Source organism: Papaver somniferum, chromosome 7 (genome assembly GCF_003573695.1).
Source record: "Papaver somniferum cultivar HN1 chromosome 7, ASM357369v1, whole genome shotgun sequence".
In the NCBI taxonomy this organism is placed as follows: Eukaryota; Viridiplantae; Streptophyta; class Magnoliopsida; order Ranunculales; family Papaveraceae; genus Papaver; species Papaver somniferum.
Genome location: NC_039364.1, coordinates 193,337,099 through 193,361,923, shown reverse-complemented (window position 1 = coordinate 193,361,923; position 24,825 = coordinate 193,337,099). Strand labels below are relative to the sequence as shown.

Below are 24,825 nucleotides of genomic sequence, written 5' to 3'. Positions count from 1 at the left end.
AAAAAAAAAAAAAAAAAAAAAAAAAAAAAAAAAAAAAAAAAACGTCAATAATCACCAGAATCCTCCATCTCGATAAGGTTCCATCTCCTCCCATTCCTGCCTGCTCGTGTTCTTCTCATCGTGAACAACAGTCAGCTCCATTGTCCCTTTGCTGTCCAACTCGAGCTCAAGTCCATCACCATATTTTGATCAACAACAAACCTTCATTCTCTTTATTAGTCGTCAACAACATTGTAAGCCCACCAGCCCATTAAATCCACAGCCAATCTCCATCGATCTTTATCTTCTATATCTCCATGCACTCAACTCTAATCGAACTCCTCCTTGACTTTTGGTTCTCTTTTCTCATCTCCTCGACAGCTTGTCCCATCGTGCAAATATTATTCTTCTGGTCTCCATCAGTTCACAGCAAACATACGCCTCTCGCGTTCTCTTTAGTTTCCAAGTTCCATCGTCCCATCTCTTCTTCTTAACTTCTCTGTTATGTTCTCGAATTATTCTCCGTCAATCAAAAGCAGCAGCATCATTATCCCTGCCAGGCTCAATGATCAATAATGGCTTCGCCACGTCCCTCCTACCAGTAAACTCATTCTCTCTGCGGTCTTGTTCGTCTCTCACCATTGCTTAGCTTTCCGTTCTCTGTTCTCATTCGACAACTCCATCACAGTCCTCCATCTCTGTCATAATCAACTTACCACATGATCGATCTTTAATTTGGACGTCATCCTTATCTCTATGTTCCACTTTCCATAAACTCGTCCATGTTCTTCCCATCTCGTCATCGAGCTTCTTTTCATCTTTGTTTCCTAAGCCCACTTATCTGTCTTCATCACCATTAGTCTAAGCCCATTACCCACCAAGACCACCAAGCCCAACTCGTTCAGCTGCTTTCAGCTTCTCTCGTCTAGCTGCTTCCAATTTTTCATGTCCTCCTACTCGGTCCAGTCCATCTTTAGCCCAGCAATTTTCCTCCCTGTCAAGCCAGCTCGTCCAGCTGCTTCCAGTCCTCTCTTCTCGGCCCAGCATTGTCTCAGCCTTACAACTCACGCACAGACGCGCTTCTTCTTATACTTCTCGGGCGTTTATTGGCACCGCACTTCATCAACAACTTTCATGGCCAATCTCATGCGGTTTTTCCAATCCCCATGAGATTGAGGGAGGGTGTTAAGGCATACAAACCGTGTGACACATAGCACACGGTTTCCCTTTAGAGTTTGTGTTATGTTAGGAAGGTGTCTTTATTTAGAGTGTGATTTTATTAGGTTAGTACTTTGAGTGATCTTCAAGTTTGTGAACAATATAAATAGGCTGTTAAGCCATGAGAATTAATATACAGAATTATTATCAATGTAGATGTTTTATGCTTCTGCGTTTATGCTCTTCTCTCTCTCTCTTGATCGATCTTTAACTGAAGAAACCAAACAAAATAAAACAAAAATTAGAAGGGAAAAATTAGACTAAGTTAAAAAAATGTCTGTTGAACTTAAAACTTTCCTTGGAGAAACAACAAAGAAAGAAATAAAATAGAATTCAAATGTCTGACAGGCTGTTAGCAATTGGCAACAATGGTGGAGTTAAAGCTTTTTGCTAGAGAGAGAGAGAGAGTCCGGCAGAACTCAGGAATGGACCATAGAAAAATCTAAAAAAGTTTATGTGAAATTTGGTTTTTTAAATACAAATTCAGTACTCAGCTCAAACAAAAAAAAAAGTTTTCTCTACTGCTTCATTGTCATTGAATGGTAGTGCACCCCCCAGTGAACAAGATATTCCAGACAAGTCTTACAGGACATGAAAGATTATAAACATGTCCTATTTTGACATACTTCTAGGAATTCAATGCTACTCATTAGATTATTCTAGCTGTCCTTGAGAACCCATTTTTACTTGATCAGGTGGAGGATTCTGTACTTTTGGTGAAAAATAGGTTGTTGATTTTTCTAGATTATTATAGATCACTGGAGTAGAATATAAGGTTTTATTAGGAACCTTTTTCATTAAAATTTTGAAAGATACTGTTTAGATTTTATTTTTCTCTTTACTTGATCCTGAAAAATTCGTTTCCAGGTTCAGCTGAAAATCTTGGGACTCACTCAAAATGGATCTACTTAAGAAATATTGACAAGTGCCAGTGACTCCTTTTTTCTGAAAATTAAAAAGGAAAAATAAAGAAAAAACCTCATTCTCCGGAGTTCGATTTTGTACGCATTCTCTAACGATGTCCACATGACATTTTAATCCCATTCTCTAATATAATTTCAAAAGTTCAAATGGGAAATGAGATTCGTAGCGAGCATGGTAATGTGACGATCTATTATTTTTCTTAAGAAAAACCATATTTCTGGTTTGGTAGTAGATATTCTATAACAATCTTGTACTTAATTTTTCTTATCCATGCGTATTGTTATTTATATATTTTATTGTACTACAGTTGTGAGAAAAGAATAAAGCCTAACTGGTGTGTAGAGGTGCAAAACATGTCAGATTAGCACTCCACGGCACAAGAAAAAGCATGTTCAATTTACTATGTGCCATGTCGCATTGTGCCAGTGATTAAGGTGTGTTATGCGTTTTTAGCAAACATTTGGCACAACACGATACATGAACGTAACACAAGAAATGTCATTGCGCCGGCACACTTACTTTTTATATTTTAGGATAAATATTTTTTAGATAATTGTATAACAAATGATTTTTTTGAGACAATCATACAAGTTTGGCAAAATTAGTTAGAATTTTCCATATAATACTATATGTCGCGTAATGTTAGAAAATTGTTTTCTTAGAAATAGGCAGAAGTCTAATTTTAGTTCATAATTACTTATTTCCCTATCCAATAAACATCATAAACTGAATCAAAACTTGTGCACCCTTGAAAACTAGGGTTACACAATTACCCTTTTTCTCGTCGATAAGTTCACTTTAAAAGAAGGCTACTATTGCGGCGTCACATTTCATTAGAGGGGCGTCACCTAATAGGACAAAAACGGGTCACCCAGAAGTAATATCGAAAACCCTTTATCTCAAATAATTTTGTAATGACCGAATAACCCTTTAGTTAATTTTAATTTTATTTAATTTAATTAGATAATAATTAATACTATATGTCGCGTAATGTTAGAAAATTGTTTTCTTAGAAATAGGCAGAAGTCTAATTTTAGTTCATAATTACTTATTTCCCTATCCAATAAACATCATAAACTGAATCAAAACTTGTGCACCCTTGAAAACTAGGGTTACACAATTACCCTTTTTCTCGTCGACAAGTTCACTTTAAAAGAAGGCTACTATTGCGGCGTCACATTTCATTAGAGGGGCGTCACCTAATAGGACAAAAACCAATACCTACGGTTGGAATTAAAATGAACCTGGACGTAAAATTGAAATTTACGGCTAGGTTGACGAAAGTAAAATTTAGTAAACTAAATCTAGACGTAAAATTGAAAATTACGGTTGAAATTCAGCTAAACCTGGACGTAAAATCACTTCTATGATTGGAATTAAAAGAAAACTGGACGTAAACAAAGTGTTGTTCTGAATTCCTAAGTTTTTGTTTGATTGTGTTAATAATGATGATAGATGCAAATAAAGTGTTATTAGTCATGTAATTTGGAAGTAACATCTATTTATATTCATAAAATCCTGTGAACTCAACTTATTTCTGGTGCGTTTTGATGTGTTTTTAGCTCCAGAAGATGCGGTAACCACTTAGTACGAGAAACAGGTACAAATGTTGGATGGGTTCAGTGAAAGGGATGTGTTAACTGATCGTGATTTTCTTCTGTTGCTTTTTTTTCCTTCTTATCTTTTACCATTTTTCTATAACCAGGAAACTCAATACCTCAGCATTTGACTGCTGGTTTGCTCCATGATTTGAAACATGTATTTCTTTTAATTTTTCAGGAGGAGCAAGAAAATTCAAAATGTCAAATATGCTTCTTTTTGCCGGAAAAGTTTTTTCCTTCTTGATAAAACATCGGATTCACTTCTTGATCTCCTAACAGGCTTCATGTTGTGGTTCACCTCATTCTCAATGCAGACCGGAACCCCTATTGTTATCCTATTAGGAAAAAAGGCATGCACCATTGGTCAGTTTCCTTTCTCTTAGGCTCAAATTAGACATTCCTGTGTTTTCTTACATATATTATGGGATTTAATAATTTGAATGTGGAAATGCCTCCCTCGTACTGAAAGAACAATGATTTCGAGACCTGCACTTTTTTTCATACTTACAATGTTTAATACAACAAAAGAAACAACAGTTGGGTTCATGAGTACAGGGAACGCATGGGTTCTAAAAACAAGTCTCTTGATTGATTACTAGATGATACGTTGTTGCAGTATCTTGAATGTTGCCAACGTGAAGTGACGTTGCCAACGTGAAGTGACGGATTCGATTTAATAGATTATCTTAGCTGGGTTTTTCAAGTCATTTTTGAGTCGAGATTCTTATTGATGGATCTCTGGTATTGGTTTTTCAAGTCATTTTTGAGTCGAAATTCTTATTGATGGATCTATGGTATTGAGATCCATCTATCCTTTGAATTAGCTCGCTGCAAGAATAATCTCATTTCATGTTCTGGATTCCCTCCAGGTGGATATATTAACAACGGCCTCCATAAATTTGGATATCAGATGTGAGGGTTTTAGGCTTAGTATGATGGGCATCCAAGAAGGAAGCCAACTGCCATGATGTATATCTTAGGTTTCTACTTCCCTTAAGGGGACCAATTCAGATCCTCATAGGGCAGACAGCTGAAGGTTGATCCCATGACGGTGGTGATCTTAAATTTGGGAGATATAGTGAGATTATATGAATGCAGGTGCTGCACACTTCCTGAAACGGTTAAAGTGGAAATGATTGAGACCAAAACTATAAACCTTGGAAATTTGTATGGACGACTTAGCTACAAATCATAGTAAACGTATATGAGTGAACAGTTGGAGATCAGAAACAAATTCTACGTACTGACGAATGAGGTTGTTGTGGTGGAAATCTTGGCTAAGAATCATCTGTTTTGAGAAACAGATTAACTGGTATATGTTTAACTCCTAATGCAAAACCATTAATATCAAATCATGTTGTAAGCTGTGTTTGTTTTGTTTTTTACAACTTAATTTTTAGTTAACTTATCAGTTGTTCACTTGGGTGTCTTAGTACAAGGGAACCTCGCTGATTCTAAATGTTGTAGCAATTGGTGTCCAGGTAAAGCTATTTTCTCTTCTTTCTTTCTTTCTTTATTCTCTTCTTTCCTCAATGGTGTGTTTATTTTTCCGTGTGTCTGGATTAAAAAGAGTCTGGTATTATAGGTTGTGTTATAGTTTTGACAACGTAGCTGCTTCAACCACATGCGCTCGGTGCACTGGCTCAGCTATGTCGAGTTGAATCCACGAGCAAATTATAACATTTAGTGTTGATATTGATATGGTACATTTAACATAAAACCATCCACACTTTGTGGGAATAACTACAATTTACTTGCATCTTGGAAAGAAACGCTTTTGTGGTACTTGGTGGGCCATGTTTTTAGAGTAATCTCTTCTCTCTTTTGTCTCTTTTGTTTATGTTCCCCAGTTATTCTGTTTAATCAAAGGCTGCTTACCATTTAATTATAGTATTCTCTATCTTATTATATACGTCTGTACAATTCGAATTTAGGAAAGATCAAAGTCCATCAAGGTCCTTTGACATGCAGCTGTGTAGTAACTTTAATCTATATTTTATTTTTTTGTGTGTGCTTGCATAGTGTGGATGGACGGGTATTGCGGCACTATTGCTGAAAAATAAATTGGTTTAAGATAATCTTTTTAGTTTACCTGTTTTTTTTGTGGTTATATGATTTCTTTGTAGATTTTCTTATTCATAGAGATTGGTGATTATTATTATTATTATTATTGAGACCTTGGAAATAACTACTTTCTAAAACAAACCTTAGAAATCCACAAATACGAGGGAGGTCTGCATTTTTTTGTGGAGGAGCCTACGAAGGAGTTGCGATCGATACATCATTTAAACATACGTGATTCGGGTCCAAGGACATAACTTAGTGGTATTCCATCAACTCCAGTAAGGAGGAGTCATTGGTTCACTCCCCCACTGTAAAGGTTTGTATTTAAATTAGTTGTATAGAGGAGTTTGGTGGGATTAGGTCTGACAGTAGGGTCAGTCCTACCAGATGGATTTGGGTAGGGGTCTGGGTTTAGCCCAGCCAAAAAGCGAAAGAAAAAAAAATTGATTCTGTTATCCAAAAATCTGAACCAACAACGTTGCACGTTGGAGAATTAGAAGAATCCCACCTTCAATGATTTTTCAACCGACATATAATGAGTTGCGAAGTTTGTAAAAAAAAAAGGTTCAAGCTAATGTTTTATTGATTGTTCTTGGTTAAAATGTCTCACAAAACCATACCCTATAAATCATCAAGAAAATTTGTTTCTGTGATGATCTGCACATAACAGAGAACATCATCCTCTTACTCTTAGATATTTTTCAAGTGACACATGTTTTCCAATATAATGATGCGGAAATATGATATGTGATTGACTATAACATGCACGACCTCATTTTAAAATTCATGGTGCCCATAAATTAACTTAATCAAATTAAGTTTAAGTATTTACTTATTATATACGGGTACCCAACTCTCACCTCATAATGCACAAAATCAAGGAATACTTTGTGAGTAAACATATATTTAACAAAATCATTCACCATTTAACGGTTTTCCATTTTTTAGCGTTGTGGAACTTACGTCCATTGACTACACAATTTACTCCACATATGAACGACCTGGATAGAGCTACGAAAGTGTTTAACCTGTGAACGAAACATTCGTAATCAAGCTATTGATTTTAGAACGCAACATAATAATCAGATAATTTTGAGTTATTGTAGGTCTATGGAATGCTTCTGAGAAACTTAAAGGTGGGGCTCTCCAAAAAGGAGTGTAAAAGAAGTGCAATTAAAGATACTGAACAAATGGCTCCACATATCCCTAGAAAAAAAGGTTGAACAAAATGCTAAGTCCCGAAAAATAGTAATAAAAGTCCAAATCAATCATCTGCTAATTTTATCATTTGAAATCATGTTCCGGTTATTCGGGTTTTGGTTGCTTATCTGCTAAATATCTTTGATGTTGGGTTCATTTTTTTTAAACATACGGAACAAACTAATGATTATATGAAGTTTTAATTGTTTTACTATGAATGAATGAGAAGATTTAATATTTCTTAGTGCACAAGTGTAATTATAATGATAATATTTATTTTTATTATTATATTATATTACATATATAAATTAGATATCTCCACAATATATTGAATATCCAAGAGTATCACATTTTTTTATTGATTAAAAAATAATATATTAATCAATAAATTTTTTAAATGTTCCAAAGGGATTTGGGCCACGGGGCGGGGCGAGGCCCCGCCACACCAATCGACGCCCCGGTGCGTAGAACTAGTTACACACTAGTTGTATATAATAAACCTTGGCTTTTGAAGATGGATACAATCAATTTTTCTTGTTGATGTTTAAATAATTCATAATTTTACTGTATGCGGGCATAAGGATTACCTATAAATAACTTATTATATTTTTCTTGAATTTGGAGTCGTATTCTTATATGTGAAAACGTGAATTAACGAATTCTTTGATTTTCATGTATTCGGAATAATTGATCGTATAGTTGACCGAATTTGCATTTTATTTTGCCAATTAGTGCGCACATTTTTACGAGACCAAATTTTTATCGCACACTGAATTACTAACTATTTTTTAATAAAGAGAAGTTTCATTAAAAACTAACAACTGTACAACAAGATATTATGCCGATTTACAATATCATTAAGGATTTTGTTCTTAAGAACCAAAATATTGGAGTTATCTGCAACATAAGATTTTTGTTTTTTTCTACTCCACCTAGCTTGTTGATCCGCTTCTCCGTTATACCTTCTATTTACATAGTTAATATCAACATGTTGAAAATTACCCAACAAAATCGGACATCATTTAGAATAGTTGTTGATCTCCGATCACAAGTTGATGCCCTGTTGTTCAAAAAATTAACTGCATCCATACAATCCGCTTTGATCCTGAGATTAGTTATCTTTAGCTTCTTCGCCCATCTAACTGTCTGTTGCAGTGCTAATGCTCCTGCTGCTGCTGGTCTTGTTGTTGTTCCTGATAAAAAATTGGTGTCAGCAATTGTTTAACCAAAAGACAATTCCAATTCCAAAAGATCCATCCTGTTCATTATAAGAGGCATCCACATAGAAAATATCATTTTTTGAAATATTTGAATCCTCCCTGTACTTCTGCAAACTACATGTTCTTTTTATTTATTTTTTGGCGCTTGCTGTTTCAGAATGAGAATCACACTGCTTCAGAAAGTCCCTAATTTCTTTTATGCAGTCTAAAGGATTAGGATCTACTTTTTTGAAATTGACATCATTTCTGTAGCTCCAAATTTTCCAACAGATAATACTAAAGACTTCTTTCCATTCCCATAATGCTGTCGAGAACCAGGATTTAACCCAGCTTAAGAAATCTCCATCATATGCTGGAATTTGTAAACCAATCCCAAACCAGACAGTTCTTGTAAAATTACAAGAGATGAACAAATGCGCAGAGGTTTCCAGTCTGTTCTCCTTACATAGTAAGCAAAAAGGCTTTGTGTGCTTAAGTACAACATTCATTTTTTCTCTCAATGGGAGCACATATGTTGCCATCTTCCAAGTAAAAAGAGATACCCTAAGAATTGATTTCATATGCCAAATTTTGTTCCAAAATTTGTCATTTGTAATATGATCTTCTCTAGAGATGATCTTATAAGATGATTTTGTCGAGAACTCACCACTCTTGTTTCCTAGCCATCTCAATCTATCTTGATTCTGTGTGTTTATATATATCGCCTTAATTTTGAAGCCACAGTCTCAGGAAAATCAGAGTCAATTAAGCCCTTATTCCATTGTCCATCTATATCAATCAAATCTGAAACATAAACCAAATCTTCATGATGCCAAGTATTCAATATACCTGTTTTCGGAATCCAATTATCCTTAGCTATTTGAACGTTTGTGCCACTGCCTATTTCCCAAATATTATTCTCTTTTATAATTTCTATACCTTTCCTAATGCTTGTCCAGATCCAAGAAGCATTATAGAAAGAGTATTTGTGGAAAGGGTTTTGAAAATATTTCCCCTTAAGTAGTTTAACCCAAAGATCATTTGGATTATTTAGAAGCCTCCAAGCAAGTTTACTTATGAGAGAAACATTCATTTTATGTGGATTACGAATACCTAAACCTCCACAAGATCTGGGCGTACAAACTGTACACCAAGCTTTAGGGTAATAAGCCTTCTTTGGATTATTTTTATTCCACCAAAAATCTCTCTGAATCCTGTGAAACTTATCTAACACAGAGAAAGGGAATTCAAAACACTGCATTTGGTAGCAAGGATATGCAGATATAGTTGGTTTAATCAACACTGTACGACCCGCTTGTGATAATAACTTTGCCTTCCAGCCATGCAAAGTTTTATAAGCCTTCTCTAGCAAAGGTTCAAAATTGTAAGCTCTTTGCCTATTGAAAAATAAAGGAGTACCCAAATATTTCTCATCCTTTGAAATTCTTTGAACCCTCAATATCCTTGCTAATATCTTCATATGCTTATTATGAACTTTTTTACTAAAGAAGACTCCCGATTTGTGATAATTTATATTCTATCCAGAAGAACGACTAAAAGTATCTTGTATACCCATTAGCTTTCTAACCTCTGCAATATCTGCCTTACAAAAAATAAAACAATCGTCGGCAAAAAGAAGATGTGAGATAACTGGTTTTATTAATTTGCATTCCAACGAAAGTTTTATCTTGTTCAGCTTGATAAAATAATCTGGATAACCCCTCCAAAGCAGTTATAAACAGATGCGGAGATAAGGGGTCTCCTTGTCGAAGACCCCTAGTACGGTTAAAAGGTATACCTGGTATCCCATTTAACAGAACTGTGGATTTGACTGTTGAAACAATGAGATTACACCATTTTTCCGAAAAACCAAAATTCCTTAAAATACGAATGATGTAATTCCATTCCATCTTATCAAAAGCTTTTGATAAGTCTGACTTTAAAGCTAAAAAACCTTTCTTGGACTTACTAGTATGCATTGTATGAAGCATTTCATGTGCTATAACTATATTATCCACTATCTGTCTCTTTGGGATAAAAGCTGACTGATTCGGCGCAATGATTTTGTTTAACAAAGGCTTCAACCTAGTCACCAGAATCTTAGAGATTAATTTATAAAGAGCATTGCTCAGACTTATAAGTCTGATATCAACTGGTGTTATTGGGTTCTCTATCTTAGGAATTAAAGAGATGTAATTATCATTAATCGCTTCCGGAAGTTTCCCCGTAATAAAGAAATCAGTAACTAATTTTACCACCTCCTGTTCAACTAAACCCCAATGAGTTTGAAAAAACCTAGGTGGGTATCCATCTGGCCCTGGCGATCCCCATGGATTCATAGAAAACAACACATGTTTTATCTCATCTGTTTCTGGAATTTTAATCAAATCAGCAATTTCTGAGTCCGTAATTACTCTAGGAATAATATGATCAAACAACGGATCGATATTTTTTCCTTCGGTTGAACTAATACCCAGAAAATGATTCTTAAGAAGTAAATCAAGTTGTTCCTTCTCTTCCAACCAAAAACCTGTAGTATCCTTTAAAGAATGTATCGTATTATGACGTTTTCGATTAGAAACAACAACATGAAAGTACTTTGTACACCTATCATGCTCCTTGAAGAATTTATCTCTACTAAATATTTTCTAACCAATTTATATTTTCTATTTTACTCCAAGTTTCTAACTCTGCCTCCAATTTCTTTAAATTTTTTCTAGAGACCAAATGTGCTGGTTTTTTGTTTTCTTTATCAATTTGATCCAATATCCTTTCCTTATTCTTGAAAATATTTTTGAAAACATTTTTATTCCAGCTCTTTAAGTCTTTTGATAAATCCTGTAACATCTGTTGAAATTCATTAGTACTATTCAAGTTCTTCTCCGCCCAAGCATTCTCAATGAACATTTTATATTCCTTATATATGTTCCATCCAGCCTCTAAAAAACTTATAAGGTCTATTTACAAACACTTCACTTGAACTAGCTTCATTACCCCCTTCCTTTTCAGATTTATCTAAAATAAAGTTCATATCTCCCACTACCATCCAGGGTTGATCAATTTGATCAGCTAAACCTTGAATATATTCCCATTGACAGGATTTCCCTTGAGAGTTTAAAGCACCATACATACAAGATGTATAACATGTGATACCTCGAACATTAAAGGAGATAGTTATTATATTAAATTTAACCTCCACTAGCTGCACCTGAAGGTTACTAAACCATGCCACTATTTGTCCACCTGATTTTCCAATTGATGAGATTATAATCCAATCATTGAAATGAAGCTTTCTAGCAGTATTTTTCATTTTCTCTATCGACATTTTTGTTTCAGAGAGAAAAACTAAATCTGGTTTATGTTTTTCAATTAAAAATTTTTAATGATCAAAAGTTTTAGGGCTGTTACAGCCCTGAGCATTCCACGATAAAATGATAATTATGAAAAACAGAGGAACTGTATACTCAAAAACCACAATCAAAACACACAAAATACTACCAAGCACACATATACTAATGATGTTTAAACTTTCTAGAAACCAGAATCCAACTTCAAATAATGTAGACTTTAATAAAATAAATAAAACAAACAAAAAGAAATGGATTTGAAAACTAACCGGTTCAGAGCTTTTGGTACTTGAACTCCCCTCACCAATTTTTAGGTCTTGCACTTTTTCGGAAACCATGGCTTCCTCTTGTAGAACTTCTTCCGCTACAATTTATAGAACCTAAGTCCTCTTGTAGGACAGCTAAAACATTTGTAAACATATCGGTAATACCCCTTTCCCAAATCCTTATATTCAGCAAGGAGCCAAGCATAACCCTCACACTGAATCCTAGTTAGTAATTCGACGAATAATTCGCGAATTATTCCGAACCAATACGTATCGCGAATCATACGCGTCCACAGCTAACTCCGACCCCAATAAGCGTGTATTATGGCATAAGAATAATTCGTCATTTCGAATCGGTGAGAATTTAATTTGGTTTGACTTGGTCAAAGTATGACTCATCGTCAGACGCCCATCCGAATAATTCGTCAGTTCGAATCGGTGAGAATTTAATTTGGTTTGACTTGGTCAAAGTCTGACTCATCGTCCAACGCCGAACAACTAATCAATTTCCTTCACAAAAAATATTGAGAATGATGGGAAACGAACCCCAGTCTCGGTACTCCTAAGGAAGACCAACAAACCACTGTTCTAAGCATTGAATTTTGTTAAGTACTTCATTTACGTTGAATATAACCAGATTATACCAAATTTACCTTATATTTAAATATTCTTTCCACCTTTAAACCTCTAAACTGTATATTCCCTCCGTCCCTAATTAGATGATCTAGTTGTAGTTTGCACAATTTTTAAGACAAGGATGTTAGTAAAACTTAGAAATGATTTATCACTTAAACTATATCACGGTTTTTCGTAAACTCTATACTGTTGAAAAACATTTTAAAACACCTACGTAACGAATATAAACATAACTATCAAATTATTCATATTTCTTATAGTAACAAAAATCGGTCATCTATTTATGGGACAAAACTTAAAACCAAGTAAGTCATCTAATTAGGGACGGAGGGAGTATAAATTAGTCTTTCATGGATATAAATACTTATTAATATATTATCGATGTATACCGAATTTTGTGTACCGAATTTATAACCCCAAAACGAATTATACACGTACATATGCCGTATGACGTTCCGAATTACTGACGAATCACGATCCATTAATCGGATTATTGACCGAATTTAATTTCCACAAATCCGAATTATACACGTACGTTTGCCGTTCCGTACGTATACCGAATCCCGAAATCCTACCTAGGCACTGAATTACTAACTAGCGACCGGCTATTGAATCCCACATTAGTTAAAACTGGATGACGGTCCAGCAGTATTGGATTGTCACCATCAGGCTTCTTTTGATTGTGTTTTACCTCAATTTAAAATGGTGTGGTAACATGGGAGCCCAGTTGCCCACTATGACACTAATACTAAATAAGAAACTAGTAGTAATAATGACCGACATTATCTAATGTATATCTATACTATAGTGTTAAACTAATCAGAATCCTAATTGGTTGATTAGATTAGAAATTAATTGAACTTATAATAACCTACCAAATAAAGTAAAAGTAAACAAAAGTGTAAACGATATGGATTACGAAATCTTTCCTACAAGCAATCAGATAGCTGGTACGCAAAAGGACACTTATTGGATCTACCGTTCAAGATCTCATTTTGGCGCATCATCACTCCCACTTGGATCATCTCTCATCCGCACGGGTGTTCGGTCGGTCTGCTGTATCTGACTCAACATTTGCACCAACATTATGTCGCGCTGATGCGATTTTTTCTTTCTTATTTTGGAGAAATTTAGATGCATATATAAAACAAATATGCATACCTCCTAGTCGACGATAATTCCAATATAACATTGACTGTAAGAACATCTCTAATGTAAGGGCAAAGTTGTGTCGACGATAATTCCAATATAACATTGACTGTAAGAACATCTCTAATGTAAGGGCAAAGTTGTTAAAATAGCATGACGTCAAAGATTTAAGATATCTTTCACCAAATTTTCATCTCGTAAAGATTAAGGTCATGAAGAAAGATGACGTGGCTAAGTGGGGATAAATGAGGAAGTCTAAATTAGTGAAAATGAGAGGGTACCAACTTTTTCATTCGACAACTTGTATGGACAAAACCTAATATAATTGCAAGTAGACCAACTTAATGATCCTTGAAAATATATATATAGAGTTTATATCTCTATCTCTTCTTAATCAACAAGTATAGAAAATAGAGTCTGTGAACCTGATTGTTAAGAAGAGTACTTGGACGATCTCAAAAATTAATATCCAAGATCAATCTAATCGTATCTAAATAATCCAATCGGAACTCTGCCAAGTAATAAACTTGTTATCTATTTTCCAAGATACGAATTCTACGAGAAACAAGTTTCGTAATCGATTACAATTATATATAGATGTATCTACTAAGATGACTACGTACTACTCGTGTAAATCATATTATAAAGATAAACAATATGATGCGGAAAGGGAAAAACACAAGACACCAGAAGTTTTTTAACGAGGAAACCACAATAACAAAAAAAAAAAAAAAAAACGGGACCAGATTTGAACACCAAACTGTATTAAGCCGCTACAGAAACTAGCCTACTATTAGACTTCGGGCTGGAACATAGTTGAGACCGAACCCACCATCCAATCTATTCAGTTAAAGTCGCGCTCCTTACGTCTCTTGAACCTCGCAAGGCTCTACGCAAATGATTTTCTTAACTGACGTACTTTACAACCTAAGAGTTGCTTCAACCTAAGTGAAGACTTTTTATAACAATTTGCCTCTAACAGATAACCCAATTTGAGATCCATGTTAGAATTTGGTAGTTGAGTATCATACATCCTAAGAGTTGCTTCAACTGAGCATTACTATAACAAATTAGACTTTCTTTATGACCTTGGGTCTAAAGTCCACATCATCATTTTGTCTCTAAATTCAAAGTTAAAAAGGTATTAATAAGATCTCCACCTAGGATAACCTTGACCCCCTTACATTAGACATGCTCTAAACGATCAAAGTAGAGGAAATCTAATGATCATTTACTAATGAATATGATTTTCAAACAATTCTTTTTATTTAATACAATATGTCGATGATGTTATATTTTATTAAAAAAAAATAATTAATTCACCCGAAAATGTATCATCTTATTTCTTGTGCATTTGAAGCCTCAAACTACCATATTTAGTGCCCAAATAGTATTTTCTGCAAATATAATATTTTAGCTTTTTGGTCAATCAACATATTTCAATTCATTCGAATCAAAATACTGATTACATGATCGCTTACAAGAATAACAAAAACATCAAAAATACAAGATGATTAAACCCCTAATACAATTAAAGATACCAATTACAAGTATCGTGAAGAGAAAGAGCGATAAACCGTAAAGATACCCAATTTTTGTTTATGTAGTAGGAAAAAATGATGGTATTATCCGGAATCAATCCCGACCATTTAATCTGATTTTCTTCTTCTTTGATAAGAGATGCTCCTTAAAGAAAGGAGTACTTTGCCCGTAATCTTGCATACCCAAACGAACCTGGATGCCCTAAATCTCTATGTTGAAAATAGATTCAAAGCGATACCGTGTTGAATGATTGATGTTTTTGAATCGAGAATAGCAAGCTACGATCCATCCATGAAGATTTGAAAAAATCGTCCGCAAAGCGAAGAAACAATTGTCCAAAATGACGAAGAAAAATCGCCCCAAATGGCGAAGAAATATGCCTAAAGACATCGAAACAATAGAAAACATATTTTAGTTGATTAACTAATGACTAAAACTTAAAAAAGAAAAAAAATCTTGCTCAGATCCGGTCCAAAAGGACCAAATCTGAGCAAGAGGTTGATAAAAGCTTGGGTTTCTTTTTTAATGCATAAGATTTGGCGAAGCTCCCTTTTTTTTATAACTTTGAAGTAATAAAAAATTAAAATAACTAAGAAAGGCCAAATGAACCTTTTTGTGTGTGAATAAGATACTTCATTAAAAAACTTAAGACTCTATAAGAGTATTAGTAGAGCCATCTAATATGGAGGTTTGGTTAACTCTCCAGATATTATATTTTTCTACTGATAGATGGTGTTGAATACAAGTTGGAGGAGGTAATATCCCAATCTAGGAACAACCATATTTAACTAAATTTAAAGTCCGTGAAAATTTAGCTAGAGTATCAACAACCATGTTTCCTTATCTAGGAACAAAATGAAATCCCAAAAAGTGGTGCATTGTCTTCCTATCCTATTTGTTTCATCCAATATAGCTTTACTAACGCCAAGAAATGTCTGGGTACTTTCTACTAGGATATTTGAAAAGGATTTTACAATCTCTTTTAATGCTAAAATTTTCTCGAGCTATTTTTCCTTAGCCCAAGTTGCTGCCTGCATGCAAGACTCATATAGTTTCTGCTTCTTGAGGGTCTGGACTAGTTCATGGTCCTGCTCTTCCTCCTTCGAATGTCCCTGTATCATTTCTCATAATTAAAGCAAAATTGAATGGTAAAAATTATGAGATCTATGTTGTATCCATATTTATTTTTAGTGAAAATTTTTGGGGTGCCAACCAAGTAGGGTTAGGCATCTTCTAAGTAGTCTTCCTATTCTTACTGATTTTGCATTTCCTCTTAGACCAAAAAAGAAATGTGCCTCTGGATTTCTATGACGAAACTAAAGGGGGTTTTAGATTTAACTTCAAAAATTCTATTACACCTTTCTTTCCAAATGAACCACATCTTAGTAAGAAGTAATTCAATAGAAATTTTCTGTCTAGCGTTGTTAAACCAATCTTTACATAGGTCAAGAATCTTATAAGTAGGATCTTGTACTATGTGTGAGTTGAAATTGAAACTACCGAATCTCTTGTTCCACTGTCCTTATGCTAAATATGTCATTTCATGATTCAAAAAAATAAAGATCAAATATGTTAAGGAATTCTTAACACTGAAGTAAACCTTGGGAAGACATAGTGGATACTTTCGATAAACGTTGCATTTTGTTTGTTGTTATAAGGGGTCCAATAAACGATACATTCTTTTTTATAAAATCCATTTTGGTTTCGGTTTGAAATTGAGAGGATGTGAATCTTTTCATTAGCCACCACAAATACAAATAGTTATGAAATGATTCTCACTCAATTACATCAACGCTATATGTTTTCTCTTTTCTCTGAGCATTATTAAACCTTTTTTTTGTGTTCTTGGTTGAATTAAAGGGTACAAGCCTTGAATTAAATTATGTTTCAAGGGTTTAGTTGTATCATGAAGGAATTATTTACAATACCCATTTACAATCGCCAATTAATTACGAAGATCACAATAATTGCCTAAAAAAATCTTCAGAAAGCCTGAAATCAAAAATACATCAACCCTCTTACTATTTAATCCTCTCTTTTAGCCTAACTTTCCAACAAAACACACCCATGACATTAACTTATCTTATGGATCAAAATTATGATATCTTCAGACCACATTGTCCCAAAAATGGCTTTATTATATTTGTAATATAACTCGCATCATTAATGTAATAAAAGATTTAATGAAAAACAATTCAAGGCAGGCAAAGCATCAAATAATTTAGGGCATTAGATCACATTATGGGGCCTCAATTATGAGATCTGTTTGATTATAAGTAACAAGATACCTTCAAATGTATCCATAATTATTTTATTTTTGTAAAGAAAAAAGAAGAAGAGTTTGAAGAACATTACGTTGATAATTGGATGGTTTATATTAGTATCTTAATAAGTTAATAGATGGACTATATTTTGTGGGATTCCTTAGATTATTCATGCATGCACCTATTTGATGTAACATGAAACAAGTTATGACTCATAAAAAGAATTTGATCATGAATCAGACAGATTATTGTTGGTCAAATAATTTCCTTGAAATTTATTTTTTGCTTTTTTTCAATTAGAAAATATGTATTTAATTGTATGATTATGCATTTTTTTCCCGGATATTTCCACAAATCCCCGCATAAGTGCGACAGAAGTTGCGATTGTCCTCCTATAATATTCATGTCTTAATTTTATTAAACTTTTCTCGCAGATGTGTTCCAACCAAAAAATCCTACATTTAAGTGCACTTTGTTGACATTTTTATTCGGAAATTGGGTTAATTATCCAAATATTCTTAAATCATGGTTCAAATGGACGAGTAAAAATTAGTATGAGTGAAATGGACACCAAAAAGATGGCAAGAATGAAACTGGATTCATCCTGATCTAAACTTAAGAAATAGTGAGGATGAAACTCGATGCATCCTAATATAAATTAAAAATAAGAAAAAGTATTTGAAAATGGGCAGGATGAAACTGTTTACATCCTGTCTATTTTTACAAATTCGTCCATTTAAACAGTATCAAATTTTATATGTCTTTTACACCCAGGAATTGTTGATTTTGGTCTTTTTAACCAATTTTTTGTTTGGTTAAAAAGACCAAAATCAACAATTCCTGAGTGAAAAGGACATTTAAATTTTGATATTGTTTAAATGGACAAAAACGTAAAAATAGCCAGGATGTAAACAGTTTCATCCTACCCATTTTCAAATACTTTTTCTTATTTTTAATTTACATCAGGATGCATCTAGTTTCATCCTTGTTATTTTTTAAGTTTAAGTCAGGATGAATCCAGTTTCATCCTTACTATTTTTTTGGTGTCCATTTCACTTATACTAATTTTTACTCGTCCATTTGAACCATGTTTTAAAAATATTTGGACAAATGACCCATTTTCATACCCATGATGTGATAATTAAGCTTTAGCCCCTCCTTTTAAGATGATTGTTTTGATGTCACGACCAAAAGATAAGCACTAGATAATCATGCTAATGCTTCATTCGGAAGGAGGAATCTTATGCCAAAATAAATCAAAGGAAAAGAAGATTGAAAACATAGGGAGATTAAACTTATTCAGAACATGAAAGACATTTTATATTATTCCCGTCGTTGATAAATTTTAGAGAATAGCTTCAAGAATTCATGTTGAATCTTTCTAATATGGCGTGTCCATTCATGTTCAAAAACGGTCTTATGGCACCACAGCTTTCGCTTCTATGGTAGGCATGAAAAAGAAAAGGATTTTACATGCAATAATTTTTCTTTTAATCCGCTAAGTGCAAGAGTAATGTTTATTGAAAGTGAAAAATACTATAACCACCCTATTATATGGGTTCAACATATATAAGCCCCATTAAATGGATCATTCATTGTCAACTTCATACTTTAGGAAAGAAACCTATTTTAAGGCATACTGAATTTTTTTGAGGCATACTAAATAATGTCAAAATAGGGTCACTAAATAAAAAACAACATCATCCCTTATCCATCCTTTTTGATAATGGCATAACTACCCTTACATAATTGGTGTTAATGATTATGATTAGATTCGATTAGCTAGGAATTTTAAGGATTGATTAAAATTAAGTTCTTAGTGGTGAATTAGTAGATAAATCAAATTTATGTGAGAGAGTTGGGATTTTCAGAGGAAGAAGAAGAAGTGAAAAAAATTTTGGGTTTTGAATTTTGAGATTTTAGTGATTAGAAGTGACCGCAATGTGTGATTCAAATCATAGGTAGACTTATATACGAGGTTTAATTTCTTTTTATAAGTTGAATCTGTCAAAAAATTGAATTTTTAAAACCCAGATCTACTGAACAGATGAACAGTTCGGCTGATAACTTTTCAGCCGAACCTTCGTTTTTTGAAAATATGCTTAGGTTCGGCTGACAAGTTATCAGCCGAACCTAGGTATATTTTCAAAAAAACTGAGGTTCGACTGAAAAGTTATCAGCCGAACTTCACTCTGTAACTGATGAATTTTGGTTCGGCTGACTCGAACAAAGTCTAGCAAAGTCGAATTAGCCGAACATAGTGTTTCTCTAAATCATACACTAGGTTCGGCTCAAAATTGATACTCCATGATCAGCCGAACTGATCTTCGGAATACCTAATTTCATCTTTGAAATCATATTATATCCATCAAACAAACTAAAATCAATCAAAAACAAGGTGGGTTTGTTACACATACATTCTAAAATACATCTAAGAGCAATTGAAATTTGGATTTCGCACTCCAACATCGCTCACTTCGATTCGTGTTTGCTTTGCTTGATCAATTCCTTGATTGAATTGGAGTCCAAGATGTTTGAGTTTAAAGTTTATTTTGATTTTAGGTTTTTGAGGATAAGGGCACTCTAGTAAATTAAATTGTTTAAGGAAATATAGGTAATTGTGCGACCTTTAGACACCCCTTATCAACCCATCCTAGATGGTATAATGAATGAGTATGCCTAAAAAAAAAATGAATATGCCTCAAAACAGATTTCTTAAGAAAATGATGTTGGTAGGACCAAAAAATCAAATTTTCTTCGGATCTGGCCCATAATTAATTATTACGAATTCTAATAATACCAAAAAATACCCTTTATTATTTATACAAGAGGAATATCAGAAGATACTTTCATTTTCAGATTTTGTCTCTCTCTTCTCTGGACGATTTTTTCTTCTGCAGATATTGTTTCTCTTCAAATTCTTCATTTTCAGATCTGAAACAAGATTTCTCTCCCAAAATCAAGTTCTCACACATAATAATATCGTCAACAACTCTTGTTCTTGCGATTTCAGTGCATATCGGTGAAGAAAAGTGAATGAAGATCGTCAACAACAACTGGAAATGAAGATTTAATTATCAATTCATGATGACAAAGATAAGTTCTATATATTTTCATCTTTTCATTCGATTTAAACTTCTAATTTGTTGATTTCCATATCGAAATCAGAGGAATTTTTTTTTTGTTTACTGTTGAAAACCTAATCGATCTGATTTCATCTAGGAATCTGTATTCAAAACATGATCAGAACATAGTTATATAGTTATTTCATCTTGATCTCTCTTTTGATATTGAAATTTTCAAAAAAAATTGTCTACAAATTTTCTAGGGTTTCGAATTGAAAGTCGATTTAACTTTTAATCCATATTGTTGTGCAGGTTCAACAGTGAAATTAAGAAGATCTTCAACCACAGCAGAAATGAAATCGTCGTCATTCATTTCGGCTTTGACAACAACTAATGAAGAGTTTAGATATTTGATTACGTTATTTGGTGTGTGTATTTCTATAATGGGTCTGAAATGTGTAGTGTTTCTTTCTTAAGAGAACACCTGTGACAACACTAGGGGTAAACTAGGGAAGCAAGGAAAGAAAAGAGGGGAAACGTGGATGTTAGGGGAGAAATTCTATTTTCGCTTTACATAACCGAGAAAACAGATAACATAAATTTCAAGAGATAGGAATTGGGCAACTTTTGGAGATAGAAATTCACATCTGCCTCTTGAAGTGAAAATAGAAGATAGGATTTTATATACCTGTACTGAAAATTGATAAAGGGAGAAGAAAATTAAGAGGAATGTGAAATTAAACACGATCTAAGGTGAGTCTTGTTAATATATACTTGCATCTCTTATCATATATTTGAAACTTATGAATTCAGATTAGTACAGCTAATTAAGTGTATAGCTATATCTAGGAATGGATTGAATTGGTTACTCCAATTAAGAGGAAGAATTGTGGGTATGTGCTATGAATTAAATTTAGATAGAATTAGAAGAATGGTGGAATTTTAGACGAGAATTCCATTTTGAAAATGGTACTTATATAGGAAGTTGTTCTCAAAATAGAAAATGATTATTTAGAGTTGTTTAATTATGATAACTTATAGTACTGTTTTTTATAGCTTTTATATAGGATTAAGGGGCTGGGAAATTTAAGACGTGGACTAACTGGCATAAGATTTCATTTCGAGAACAAGGTGGGAATTTAGACAGAAATTCAGGTAGTGTGTCGTTTGTACGCAATTGCTTATTTTTGGTACTGTTACTTGAGAGTTATTGAATGGAATTGTTGCTAAGTGTGAATATTGTTTGAATCGATGGGTGCCGTGTAGTATGCAAGGTTTGGGATTTCCTCAAGGAGTGTCTGTGTTTATCCACATAGATTTTTGCTAAGTTAAGTAGGGCGGATGGTCTTCCGTTATGATATTACTTAGTAAGGCGGATGCTCTTCCGTTATGATATTACTTAGTAGGGCGGACGCTCTTCCGTTTCGATAATATATATATATATATATACACACGTTATTTAGGAGATCCATTTCTACGCATACTCCACTTGATTGTTTTGTTATGTTGCAATTATATCAGACTCATGGCTTGGGTGGGCTCTTCATGAGGATGGCCTGTTTAAATGAGGCAGTGATTGAATATCATTCTGTTATATGTGTCTTGATATGTTCCTTCTGTGTTTATTTGCCATCTGAAATTCTCCATTTGTATGGAAGTAAATTCCCATTTGGATTTGCTTATTGTTTTGTTTCTTCTTAGTAACAGGTGGAACAACTGCAGTGAAAAACAAAGGAAAAGAAGAGGAAGGTGAATACTACGTTTGGCTTGAGCGAGTAATTCCAAGTAGATGAGTTGTGAAGTAAAAGTATTTTGTGACTTCTGTTGTCTTTATGTGCCCTGTAAAACACTTTTTTTTGTTTTGTGAAGAATGGTGGATCTGATGCTATGTGCATGTGCAGACTTATGTCGTTATGTATGCAGTAGTTGTGAAATGTAAATAGTAATATGTATAGGTATTCACGAAGTCGTTTTTGAGTCAATAAAGTCTCTTTGGTGTCTCCAAGTTAGACTTAAACGTTTAAGTATGAAAATTGGGGCGTTCCATGTTAATTACTTACTGAGAGAGTCTGAGACCTAGATTCTTTCTTCGTGGTGTCTCATTTTCAGATTTTGTGTTTACTATTTTTGTATTGTCTCCAAATACATATCTTATTGGCAGATACTTTATTGATATCTTCTTCTGATATGTGTATGGAAGTGCTTGTTTTAATTTGTTGTCTTTTGAACAGGCTTATATGTATGGGTTTTTCAAAAACAAGCGTACTGTGTTGTACGACACCTTGATTCAACAGGTTTGTGGCCACCTAACACATGGTTTATCTACATTCAAATATTCTTTATAGTTTATCATTTCTTCTTTTCTTCTAATTATTGCAGGTAATTTATGTTTAGAACTAGTGTCGTTTTCTATTTGGAGTGCGGAAGATGTCATCTCGAATTGTGATCTGTAGAACGCTATCGACTGCCTGCATTTTCTGTTCATTATATATGCTTTAAACTAGTACTAGTATAATAATTTTCGGTTGGTGGGAAACAACATTCAGATGAGGTTTATAGAGCATGTATTTCTTATTCTTCGTTGGATTAGCTCTGTAACCCTTAATATATGGATGTGTAACTCCTAGTTACATAAGTCATATGAATGTGTAACTTCTAGTTACACATGCATATAGCATGTGCAACTCTTATTTACACTAGTCACATACCTGTATAATTTTGGGTTCTAATTTTTGATGAACTGCTTTATTTATTTTGATGAACTAATTTTTGATGAACTGCTTTATTTATTTTTGTTTGATATTTTGATTTTATTGTACGTGAGAGAGGGGATTTGTTGCCGTAGATGGCATTGAAGCTTAGCTGGTGAAGATGCAGTTCTCAAGTGAACTGCAGGTGGTATGAGGATGGAACTGAGCATGGGAATGGTTATGAACAGGCTGTTGTTGCTAATTACAAGTTATGTAGGTGTTGATTTCAGAGCATGAAAGTTCACAGAGAGCTGTAGGAGTGTGCAAGTGGTACAAATGCAGATTTGGCGTTGGTTTGGAATGAACTGGTAGCTATGGGATGAATGGGAATAGCTCAGGTATGCACTGGTTGAAGAATCAGATGGGTTTCAGTTAATGATGCTCAGATAGATGTATGTTAGGAGTTAACATTACAGGTACTGGTGCAGCTGCAGTTAAGACAGTGGTAATGAAATAGAGGAAATTCAGATGTGAAGTAAGCTCTTTCAGGTATTGATCTTTCTTACAATTTGTCTTCATCATCGTGTTTGTTTGATGAGTTTCACAGTGATTGTTCTATATGCATAGTTAGGTGTAAGACATTAGAGTCTTAGACATTTCTTTGCATTATAAAAACATGTGTGCATCCGCACATTAGTTTAGATGTATCCAAACATAAAAACTTTGAATTATAAACACTGAGGTCTTTGAATCATATTAGTTTGATGCTCGGATGAAATTTTTCTTAGATATGCACAATTAGACATAGTAATTGCTGAGTACACAGGTCATATGTATGTGTAACTTCTATATGCATATGTAACTTCTCCTTACACTAGACAGATACATGTGTAACTAGAAGTTACACAAGTTAGATGCTTGCGTAACTCCTTGTTACACATGCTAAAATGAAAAAACCTTATAACCAAAAAATTACACATGCTAGGTATCCAACTCATATGCATGTGTAACTGTCGATTACACTAAATAGATACATGTGTAATTTCGAGTTACACTAGATGAATGCATGTGTAACTCCTAATTACACATGCTAAGATAAGTTATCATGTGCCTTTTATGTAATCTTTGTTCTATAATTTTGTCTTGCAATTATTCTATAATTTTGCTTTTTTATTCCATCCAACCTAATTCTATGGATGTTTATTCTTGTTTGCAGATGTGCAAATATATTGGAATCGAGAAAGACAAAAAGGGAAGAAAACATTTCTATTATAGGATATAATGAATTATTTCTAGGATTTCGCTTTCCGTATCTCATGTTTTAATTCGTTTATTGTGTTCAAACAACCAATTACTATGATTGTAGTAATTGATAAACAGACAAATTATTATAAATGAAAATTAAAGTAATATATGTATTTTATTGTGAACAACTTGAAGATAACCTTACATATAGCATGTGTAATAAAAAGTTACACATGCATATGGATGTTTAATTTGTAGATACACATGCCATACGCATGTGTAACTTCTGCATACACATGTGTAACTACAGAGTACACATCTATGTACAAGTGTAACTTTGCATTACACATTTTATACGAATGTGTAACTTCTGGATACACATGTTATATGCATGTGTAAGTTCTGTGTACACATCCATATGTTGGTGGTGGTCGAC

The 24,825-nt window shown here is 33.7% G+C and overlaps 1 long non-coding RNA gene across 11 annotated transcripts; it reads left to right on the top strand.

Moving 5' to 3' along the window:
- Positions 1–20,764: 20,764 nt before the first annotated feature.
- Positions 20,765–24,577, top strand: LOC113299277. 11 transcript variants are annotated; one of them, XR_003334757.1, is made up of 6 exons: positions 20,765–21,207; positions 21,511–21,609; positions 22,162–22,748; positions 22,834–23,542; positions 23,633–23,693; positions 24,361–24,577. It is a non-coding gene; the product is annotated as an uncharacterized LOC113299277 (long non-coding RNA). The 11 variants fall into 11 exon arrangements; XR_003334765.1 differs by having other exon boundaries at positions 20,769–21,207; positions 22,162–22,229; positions 22,686–22,748; positions 22,834–23,693; XR_003334762.1 differs by having other exon boundaries at positions 20,769–21,207; positions 22,162–22,261; positions 22,686–22,748; positions 22,834–23,693.
- The last annotated feature ends 248 nt before the right edge of the window (positions 24,578–24,825 follow it).